We start from the raw sequence: 11,221 nt of genomic DNA on the forward strand, positions 1-11,221 counted from the left end.
AGCCTCCTCCATGCAGTCCTCCTGGGAATCAGACCCCATGTAGCCAGGCACCCCTGGCCAGAGATTCTCCAAACTCCAGGGACCCCCCGTTGCCTCCACAAGGTATCCCCTCCCTACTCTCTCGAGGGGGGTCTCCTCTCCCAGACAACCCTGCTCCCACAAGCTCTCACTGCGCAGACCAGCAGGCAGGCAGGCACTGGCTCCAAACCTCGTGGCAGGGTGGGCAGGGCTGGGAGCAGAAGCCTCCGAGACAAGCTGCAGGAGGAGGGCCTCGGGCTGCCTCGAGGATAGTGAGGCATCCGTCACCGGAAGCATGTAAGCAGAGGCTGCGTGGCCACTCTTCATGGCTGCCAGCACTACATGGTCAGAGCTCACGTTTCCCATCTGTGTGGTGAAGGAAGACCTGGGCACTAAGCTCGCAGGTGTCGGAGGCTTTCGCCAGCCCTATGCGCCAAGCCAGTGCCTGCCCATAACCCAGGCCACCACGTTTGTTTCTGTTCGGAGTATACAGGATGAGCAGGAGTAAACCCCGGGAAGAAAATCAGGACTCTGATCCCCAACCAACCAGTCAGGCTTCTTCCAAAACAAATAAACAAAACCAAAGGTCTATATTCATCTTCACTTGTTTGAAAGGCCGAGAGACAGAAACGGGCAGAGCAAAAGACTTTCTTTCTTCTGGTTTCACCCCAATTGCTCAAAAGAGTCAGAGCTGAACTGATCCGAAGCCAGGAGCTTCTTTTGGGTCTCCGACATAGGTACAGGAGCCATCCTCTGCTGCTTTCCTGGACCACAGGTATGGAGCTGGATGGGAAGTAGAGAAGGTGGGACTTAGCCAGAGTCGCTGGGATACGGGATTTAGACACATTGAGGCACAACACCTACCCCTATAAGGACGATTTCTGAGAGGTAGAAGCACCCTGGCCTGGAGCAAGCTGGGTGTGAGGCATGGCGCGAAGCCTGTGCAGGCGGGCATGTGAGGGTGGCAACATGCCCAGCTGGGAGAGGCCAGCGAGCCCTGTGCTGGGTCAGGCCAGAGTGCTGACAGTGGCAGCAGGTTGGGCAGGTGACAGGGAGGGTGGATCCCAGGCCTGAGGGGGGGTCCAGCTGGGGGGCCTGCCTCAAACCAGGGGAAGAAGCTGCGGACACAGGTTCCAGAAGGCTCACTGAGAGGCCGGGTGGAGCCTGCTGACCACATCTGTGTGGAATTGCCCTCTGACACCCCTCTTCCGGTCCTGAATATGTCAGCTTCCCAGGGGCCTCCAGGGCACAGGAGCCTGAGGCTGTGCAGACAGGGCATGGGCAGGGCCAGAGACCAGCAGAGTTCTCCAGGGCTGGAGCTCATGGGACTTGGACAGGGGAGATGGGCACGATGTCCCCCTATTGCACAGGGCGCTGGAGCCAGACCAGCCACACATGCAGCTTCACCTGCCCTGAGGAGGCCGCCTCTTGTGTGCTTCTAGGATGGATGGACTGATCCATTTCTTTTTTTCTTAATATTTATTTTATTTTTACTGGAAAGGCAGATTTACAGAGAGAAGGAGAGGCAAAGAGAAAGATCTTCTGTCTGCTGGTTTACTCCTCAAGTGGCCAAAGCTGAGCCAATCCGAAGCCATGAGCCAGGCACCTCTTCTTGGTCTCCCATGTGAGTGCAAGATCCAAAGGCTTTGGACCATCCTCAACTGCTTTCCCAGGCCACAAGCAGGTAGCTGGATGGGAAGTGGAGCACCCAGGACACAAAATCGACATCTTGGGATCCTGGCTTGTTGGGTAAGATGACGATTTAGCTATTGAGTCATTGCACCAGGCCCTGATTCGGTTATTTATTTATTTGAAAGGCGGAGTAACAGAGAGAGTGGGACAGAGAAACATCTTCCATCCACTGGTCTGGGAAGGCCAGAGCCAGGAACTTCTGGGTCTCCCACATAGGCATAGGGGCCCAGGGGTCCGGGCACTTGTGCCAACTTCCTTTGCTTTCCAAGGCCATTTGCAGGGAGCTAGATCGGAAGTGGAGTAGCCAGCATGTGCTGGTGTCACAGGAAATGACTTAACCCACTGTGCCACATCACCAGTGAGGCCTCCCTCTGAGAGAAGTAGTTTCGTCCCCCGTCCCCTGCCCCGCTCTGGGAGCCGAGTGGGGACAGGAGTGGGGGGGCATTGAGCCAGGTGAGCCAACTGTCACAGACCCACATGTAGCTGTGGTGTTGCTGGGCGCCTGGAGCAACCCTGGGCCCTGGGAGAGTTGGACCCCATGTCTCCATGGGAAAGTGTTGCCAGGATCAGACAGGGTAGGCTACGGGCAGGGGCAGAGGGTCAGGTGGCCTACTTTGCCAGCTCCACCCTGGCAGGTGGCCCACTTTGCCAGCTCCATCTGGCTCTGGGGAGGTGTTCCAGCCAAAGGGGGTCAGAGGGGGCTCCAGGGGCACAGCAAAGGTGCCATGCCATCATCAAACAAAAGCTGAAACAAATAACAACCTCTCCTGAGATTTCACCATGAGCGACTCATTCCTTTAGCTGTAAACATTTTGTCCTTTAAAAAGAAAAAATGCAAACCAGCAGAGTCCCACTTATAGGTGGCCTTAATAAATGAGAGAAAAAAAGAAAAACCAAAGAGGCCCTGGGAAGGAACAAACAGTTCCCAGGTTTGCCACTCTGCCAGCTGCACAGCTTTGGCCAAGGAGGAAGTGGAGTGTCCTGGGGCTGTCCCTGTGCGCAGGATTGGGCACCGGACAGGACAGACAAGCCCCGCGCCCCCTAAGATGCCGTTCATGTATGTGTATGTCCCACACACGGGTGAACGTGGACACACCATATGCAAGCACACATATATCCAGGGGCTGTGGGAAGTGGACTAAATAGATACGTGTATTTTAGTACACACAAAAAAATTGAAAACCAGGCAAGTTTCCATAATACATTTTCCATCAACTTATTGAAAACCCCTGGTATGTATGGAGTTTGAAATTTTTCAACCAAAATAAATTTTTCATTGCATTTTCTATGAACCTTTTTTACTCCCCTGTGTCTGAGAAACTGTGTGTCAAAATTGTTCTCTCCATTCCGCCTCCTGGTGTGGGATCCAGGCCGGGGAGACCCTGGTCTCTAGGGAAAGAAGCAGAGAAGGGGCCCCCATCCACGTCCTCTCCACTCCCTCCCTCCCGCACTCCATCCCCACCCCCAAATTGCAGTCTGAGCTTCCAGTCAGTAAATATTTGCGGAGTGTGTTGGAAGCCGCCAACGGCTGAGACATGGGACAATTTGTCCGTCAGCAGGAGCTTAGCTTTCCGTTCCGCATCTGCTGCTGTCTCGCCCCGCTCCGCCCTCTCCAGCCCTCCACGTCGGTCCACCTGCGCAGATGCGCCCACCGTTCTGGGGTTATGTTCTGGGCCAGCTTTAGGGGCAAGTAGCGTCTCTGGCTTCTCGAGGACCATGTTCCTAGCTCTTTTGCTCTCCTTGCTCCTCTCCCCTACCTTGTGAAGGAAATTTAACTTTTATAAAAGTAGCATAGGGAGGAGACGCCCTTCCACCCCAGACACTTCGGCACGACCTCACACGCTGAGCATCCGGGACTCTTCACCTGGGGTTTTACCCACTGACTGCAGATGACAGGAGACTGCAGTCCACCCTCCTTGTCCCTGCCCCGCGCGCCTCGCCCACCCTGTGCCCCACATCCCTGACAACGCTGCCTCAGCCAGAATCCTTTGTTCCCAGACCCTGCAGTGAGTAAATGCTGCTTCTAGTTGAACCCTGTGGTTTGTCAGGATTACTCTTTGCTTCCTAAAGTTAATTAATTTGCCTTCTGGTCACCTTTGTTGCCCTCTGAGATTACAAGCACCTGTTGCCCTCATGTCACACTCTATAGAATGTCTCCTGTTGGGGTGGTCACAGCCTGTGGTGATTGGACCAGGCACTGTGAGCTAGGGGACACCCTCTCTCCCTGGTGGCTTGAGGCCACCTCTACCATCCTCCTTTCTCTGTCCTCAACATGGGGGAGGTTGTGAGAATGAAACATTCGGTTCATTTTTCGAGATGCTTAGTTGTAAGTAGATGACTAACACAACAGTTACATCACATACACCTGAAAATTCTTAGGTAAACAGGAAGTTAGCAGCCAACTAGCTGGAGCCAAGGCTGGAAGACTGTAGCCCTGTAGCACTCAGCCAGTGTGGAACTGGCGGGGTGGGGAGGAGTCTGCGGGCTAGGAAATCAAGGGCTTCCTGAAGAATATCCTCACTGTGCTGGGTTCCAGGACCCGATCTTGCAAGAGCAATTTTAAAAATCCCATTTTTGACCTGCTGTAATGGCTCGATTTGCTAATCTTCCCCCTTCAAGTGCTGGGGTCCTATTTGGGCGCTGGTTGGGTTCATATGTCAGCTGCTTTGCTTCCCAGCCAGCTCCCTGCTTGTGGCCTGGGAAAGCAGTCGAGGATGACCCAATACCTTGGGACCCTGCACCTGCACCTGGGAGACCAGAGAGCGGCTCCTGGCTTTGGATTGGTTCAGTTCTGGCTGTTGCAGCCACTTGGGGAGTGAACCGGCGAATGGAAGATCTTTCTCTCTCTGTAGATGTGTCTTTCCGGTAAAAATAAAAATATCCCCCTCCTTTTTTTTTTTAGAAAAAAAAAAGCTGCACTTTTACTGCCCATCCTCTGGGTGCCCAGGGGAGGCTGTTCCTCACCAAGTCACCCTCTAAGCCACCCATGACCAAGAACCAAGGAGTTAGATCTGCCCATGCTGGCCACAAAAACCCAATGCTCCCCTTCCCTGGCTGCAAAACACCGGTCTCCAGGTGGTCCATGAGCAGCCTGTGAAAGTGACAGCCCTCATTTCCACCCTTGGCCTTAACCCATCAGCCGGCATTCTGCACTCCGTCTTCCTCTTCCATTATGGGAGCTGTCGGTAGCCATGTAGCCAGTGTCCTGCCCAGTGTCCATCTAGGAACCGGATGCACCAGCCCAGCCCTGGGCAGATGGAAGGCATTGGGCTCAGCTCTCAGTGGATCACCTGTTTCAAGACTTCTTGCCTGAGCAGAGAAAGCTGAAGGTTGGTGGCTGTTCAGCCATCCACTGCCCTCCATGGCTGTCACTCTCTGTCCTTGGTGGGGGGAGGGGCTACCATTACACCCTGTGCTGGTGCTTGGTCGAGTTCTCCAACCCAGTGCCCAGTCTTCCATGTGAGTCCATCTTGAGTTCTTTCTGTAAATCCTCAAGACCTGCAGAGTGTTTGGGACCTAGCAGGTGCCAATGGATGGATAGTTAGATGGATGGATGGATGGATGGATGGATGGAAGAAATGATTGACAGAGTAATGGAAACCAGGCTCTCAAAGAGCTCACAACCCCACTGGGTAGAGGATGTGGGTATAGTGGGAAGGGAAATGTACAAGTAGCTGCATCAGAACTCCGTGTGGACACTCGCTGAGGAGGCCTGCACAGTCAGTACACCATGGAAGTCAGAGAGGGTGAGTCCACCAGCTGGGCAAGCAAAGAGGGCTCCCTGGATTAGGCAGCCTGCTGATCAGGGTAAGTTTTGGGAAGGAGGCAGAGGTGAATGGAGGCAGTGGCTAGACAGAGATATTTGGCCAGCTGAGCTCAATAAGTTGGCAGCAGGTGCAAGAGGAGGGACCAGCCTGTGGGAGCTTTGAATACCCACCCTGCCCCATGGCTGGGCGGTGTGAGGGAGGGGGGGTAGGCTGCCCCAGGTTGTGTCAGGGCACAAGGAGGCTGTGCTTTAAGGCTGGGCAGAGACGGTAAGGATGGGGGGTGGGTTAGATTCCATTTGGAGATTCCCCAAATGGCCACAATGACTAGGCTGGGCCAGGCTGAATGAAGCCAAGAACTTTGAACTCTATCCAAGTATCCCACGTGGGTTCAGAGACCCAGGCATTCGGGTCCAGGGACTTGGGCCATTCTCCACTGCCTTCGCAGGCAGAAGAGCAGGGAGCTGAACTGGAAGCAGAGCAGCCGGGATTTGAACTGGGGCTCTGATATGGGATGATGACATCACAGGTGGTGACTAGACCCAATGAACCACAACGCTGGCCTCGAGTCTTTTTTGAGCTCTGCAAATTGTGTAGCTTGGAATTGGCTCCCATCTACTCAAAGGAGAAGCCAAGTGCTTGCTTGCACTTGCTCTCTCTCTCACTCACACACACACACACACACACACACACACACACACACACTTTTTCCCTACCACTCTCCCCGACCCACTCCCTTCCAGCCACCTTGGCCATGCCACCTCTGGCCTCTGGTGTCTTCACAAGGCAATGTCACCTTCTAGGTATCTGTTAAAAGCATGGTTTGGTGGGGCCTCCCTGGTGCCTTCCGGGAAACAGAAGCCCCCTCCTTCCTGCCGTTCTCCCACTGCTAGCCATCCACCTGCTGTCTCCTTGCTTTATTAACTGTCTCTCAGCTCCCACCAGCATTTGTGCTGCCGCGTTTGTTCCACGCTTAGCACTCTCCCCCAACACATGTTCCTGGCAGAGGTGGTTTAGGGATTCAGCCTCAGATGAGCCATTGAGCCAGACCCCCAGATGGGGGTTCCTGGTGAGCCCCACAGAAGATGACAGAGGCCCAGCCCATAGCAGGTGCTCAGCACAGAGGAGACCCTTCTAGTGGCCCTCCCCCAAGGAGTGTAGCTGGGAGGAGCACGGTAGGCTGTCCCAAGCCCCCCAGAACCCCATGGAAACCTGAGTCCCATGGGCCACAGGTCCCCAAGGCTGGTAGTCTGTCTTGAACCTTACTGGCTGCCTTATACTTGTATTTGCTATCTAGTCACATCAGGGACTGGCCTGCGGTCACCCGCAGTGTGAGTTCAGACCCAGCCCCTCCCTGCCAGCTCTGGGCTGCCTTTCCCAGCAGTGCCCTGAGGCCCTCGTGCCTGGCCCAGCCTGGGATTGAGCTAGCTTCTCACATTCCAGGCCTAATTTTATACGCTTACTCCCCAGGGCTAGAAATAGTGCCAGCAGGGCTCTGGCCTTCAGGCCTCAGCTCTGCCGCCTCAGCTGGCCCAGGCTTGCCCACGTCACCCCCCAACCCTGACGCCTGGAAGCAGGCTGGACAGCCAGGAAGTAAGAGAATCTGCAGGGCTCCATGGGCTCAGGAGGAGCTAAGGGACCCTCATGGCCAGGTGTGTCTCAGCCAGGAGGCCGCCGCAGTCTTCTGGGGGACTCTCAGAACCTCCCAGGCCAGTGTAAGGAGTCCTGGGCCTCAGTTTCCACCCCTGCACTCCTCCCCATAAAAGCTAAAGCTACAATATGACATCCCCCACGCACTTCCCAGAAGGCTCTATGAGTGACGTGTGCCAGTGGTCAGCACGCGTGAGGGCTGCTGCTGACACTGAGTTAACAAACATCACAGCTTGAACCCTGCTCTTGCTGCCAGGCCCCAAGTAGCCCCCTACCCTCCTGGGCACTTTTAGTCCACTTCCCTGTCCAGAGCAGCCTCTGGGGCTTCCTGGGGGCAGAGACCGGGTATGAGAGTAGGCTGTCTCCCACCCTCAACCTGTCTGATCATGGGACGGGGTGGGTGAAGGCTAAGGATGGATGGCCTCTACAGCCCCGGGTGCCCAGCTCAGCAGAAACCGGGGCTGACAGTAATGGGCTTGCAGTCCCCGGCTACAACCAGTTTCATTTTCTTCCACAACTAAATGATCGCCCACGTTTGCTCATGCTCACTAATTCCATCACCTTAGTGTAGCTGCTCCTGCGGTGCCCGCCTACCACCCTCACAGCCCAGCTCCCGACTGCCTAGGCAGGGGCCCGGCAGTGGGCAATTGAACCCCCAGGAAACCCTTCCCTGTTCCCACCCTCCACATCGAAAGCCCTGGCCTGGCCCAAGAGTAAGCAGACCTGGCTGTGCTCCTGCCTTGCTGGAGGGGGGCTGGTCATGTTCTCTGAGGGCCATCCCATCTGTGAAATGAAAAATTTTGCATGAGCTAGAAAATGTCATCCCAACAAGTGGCTAAAATCCTCACAATTCACCCTTACTCTGACCCCATCTCACTACCCGGCAGCTCTGCAGCCAGCCACACACAGGGACAGAGGTCTCCCCGCTCAGAAGGGAGTTCACGGACTCACCTCTCCATGTCCCATGCACATAGGTCAAGTGTGCCCACCTGCCTGTTCCCAGGGCCCTGAGTGACATCACCCCTGCAACTTCCTACTTGGTAAACTCTATAAAAAGTGCCCATCTGGGTGTGGGGGGCCCTGCATCCTATACCCAGCATTTGACTCACACCCTGTTATAGAAAAAGCACAGCACCCCAGAAAGCTGTCCTGGGTCAGCTTTCTCTCTCTCTCTCTCTCTCTTTCTCTCTCTCTCTCTCTCTCTCACACACACACACACACATTTTCCCTACCACTCTTTCCTGACCCTCTCCCCGCCCAGCCACCTTGACCTTGCCAACTCTGGCTCCTAGTGTCTTCACAAGTCAATGTCAGGGAGTCAGGCAGTCAGAGACTGGTCCGTAGTTCACAGGGGGCGAAGGGCCGATTCCTCCGGAAGTGGCTGAGTCAGACTTGTCCGAATCCACGGCCATGCTCGTGGTCAGCCCTCAGCTACATGTCCCAGAAGTCAGGCATCTGGGGACTTGGGTCACCTGTGACTCAAGGCTATGTGGTCAGCAGTCTGCAGGCTCACGGAATCTCCCCTGTGCTGTGAGACGGCAGCATCATGACAGGTGGCTGCTGGGGGCTCTCGGGGTCTGGGGTGTGCTTGCGTGCAGGACAGGTCGTCTGCATCCCGACCCCATCCCACTGCACCCTCGTTGCCACCCGATCTCCTCCCTCCATGCTCAAATCTGATAGCTGCATACTTGCTGTAGAGATGAGGAAGGCTTTTGGGTTCAGGGAAGGACCACGGGCAGGCGGCCGGCCCTGCCTGCTGCAGCCTCCATGTCGCCCTGCCGCTTTGCTGTGGACAGCTGCTCAGCTGGGTCCTAAGTGGGTGTGGTGGGCACTGAGCAGGCAGGGCTGGCCATGAGGCTTAGGAGTCCCTGAGCCCAATGTTGCCTCCACTCCCGGCTCCTGAGAGGGCAGTGGGAGGAGGAAAGTCTGCATGTGTGGAATGCCTTCTTATAGGCAGGGAGGATGCCATGGGACAGCCAACCCCCAACCTTACCCACTTCCTCCTGAACGGGACTCAGAAAACAAACTGGGCTCCTGGTGCGGGGCCTGCTGCTCATCTAGGCGGCTGCTGACTCTTCCTTGCCGCAGGCCACGCCTGTTTTTCCACCTGTCCCCTTTTCCTTCCTCCTCTCCATGCCCCTCCCCGCCAGCTGAGGGCCGGATGTCCCAGTCCCTGACAGCCCTGCCCCACACAGGGTCAGCTGACCCTGTCTGCCCAGGCTGCAGGCAGTCTGGCCCTTCTGGGCAGAGCCACCCGGCCAGGCCCAGTGGACAGTGAGAGCCCCGAGGACTGAAGACAGTGGGTGCCAAGGGACAGGAGGCCTCTCCGTTGGATCCTCCTCTGCCACACTCCAACCCTCCTTGGAAGGACGCCCTGGTGAGTACTGCCCGGGCCAGCAGGGATGGGCAGGGATGGCCTTGCTGAGCCCTCCACGGTGCCTGAGTCAGGGAGACAGGGTGTGCCACCCTTGAGCCTGTTCATGTCTGGCAGGTGTCGGGTGGGGCCGGCATCTCTGAATGCACACTGTGCCTTTGTGTGAGGTGGAGTCGGACAGGTCAGTAGTATGGGGATCCTGGCATTCGCTCCTCTTGTGTCTCGCTGCCCCCACCCCGAGGCAGGTATCCAGGACAAACAGCGGTGCTGCCCCAGAATGGCATGTCCTGTCCCAGAGCCCATGGGGACAGTGATGTAAGTGTGTGGGCAGTGGCCCAGGGCCCGGCTGCAAGGTGGTAGAGGTTGTAACAGAGCCTTGGGAGCCCCATCTGCTCTTCAAACCACCCCACTGCAAGAACCTGATATTTACTTATTTATGTGAAAGGCAGAGTTACAAGAGAGAAGGAGAGACACATTTTTCCATCTGCTGGTTCACTCCTCAAATGGCCACGATGGCTGTAACTGGGCCAGTCTAATGCTGGGACCCAGGAGCATCTTCCAGATCTTCCACATGCGTGTGCGCGTGGGAGTCCAAGCACTTGGGCCATCCTCTGCTGCTTTCCCAGGCCATTAGTGGGGAGATGATCAGAAGTGCAGCAGCCGGGACAGGAACCACTCTGATATGGAATGCTGGTTTCACAGGTGGTAGCTTTATTTGCTATGCTATGGCACCAGCCCCTTAATCTTTTTATCATGAAAACATGAGAAACTTCCCAGCAAGGCAAAATATGCGTAATGACATCACAGATGCTCACATATCCTGCACCTGGGGTTGGAGCCACAGCTCAGCCTCACTGGTGTCGCGCAAGCTGCAAGAGCTGAGAGCTTTGAGGTAACTGGCAGACCCCACACGCGCGCACACATACACAGTGGGTGCTTACATAACCCATACCACCATCCTACTGACACAGCTACACCCAGCATGGCTCTCTATGTCCCTGTCTTTTTAAAGCTTTGCTACAGCAAGGTCTGGTCACGGTACTCTGGTCTACCCCCGTGTTCGATCATGTCTGATCCAGCCAGCCCTGCACACGGATCGGCTGGGTTGCAGGCCAAGTGTCCTGTACAAGAGGCAAAAGCCAGCTGTGTCAGACAGCTCTCAGTGTACCCAGGGCAACCAAGGCCTGAAGATTAAGGGAGAAGGTACCTTAACAACTCCCCCTGGTAAGGTCTTGTGCCCCCTGGGGCCTTCTGTGACCAGAGGCCAGGCTGAGCGCACGTGGGACTGCCAACTCACTGTGCAGACAGCCAAGAAGACTCTCCCTGGCTGGAGTCCGTGTGGCTGAGTCTTATTCTCTAGCCTGCAGGGAACAGACATAAATTTTACGAACATCGGTGTTGTTCACTGAAGGAAACCGCTACTGGCTGGGGGTGGCAGTGGGGGAAGGGGCTCTTGCCATGCTGTCCATGGTTTACGCAGGGGGACTGTGGAGGCAGCAGAGGACGTGGGAGCTTATCTGGGTGAGTCCACCTTGCATTTCCGACCTCTGCATGTCCGCTGCTGCCCTCTGCTGGAGAAAGGCTTCGCTCGCGCACTGGCTGGTGAGGTTGGTTCTGCGGAGTTGTCAGAGGCAGCACCGCGGTGGGTGCCCCTGCACACTCACCCTTGCACCCTAATGCTTCTCCCCAGCACCGTGCTTGGCCGTAGGAAACCTGTCCTTCC

This window comes from Ochotona princeps, chromosome 1 (genome assembly GCF_030435755.1).
Source record: "Ochotona princeps isolate mOchPri1 chromosome 1, mOchPri1.hap1, whole genome shotgun sequence".
In the NCBI taxonomy this organism is placed as follows: domain Eukaryota; kingdom Metazoa; phylum Chordata; class Mammalia; order Lagomorpha; family Ochotonidae; genus Ochotona; species Ochotona princeps.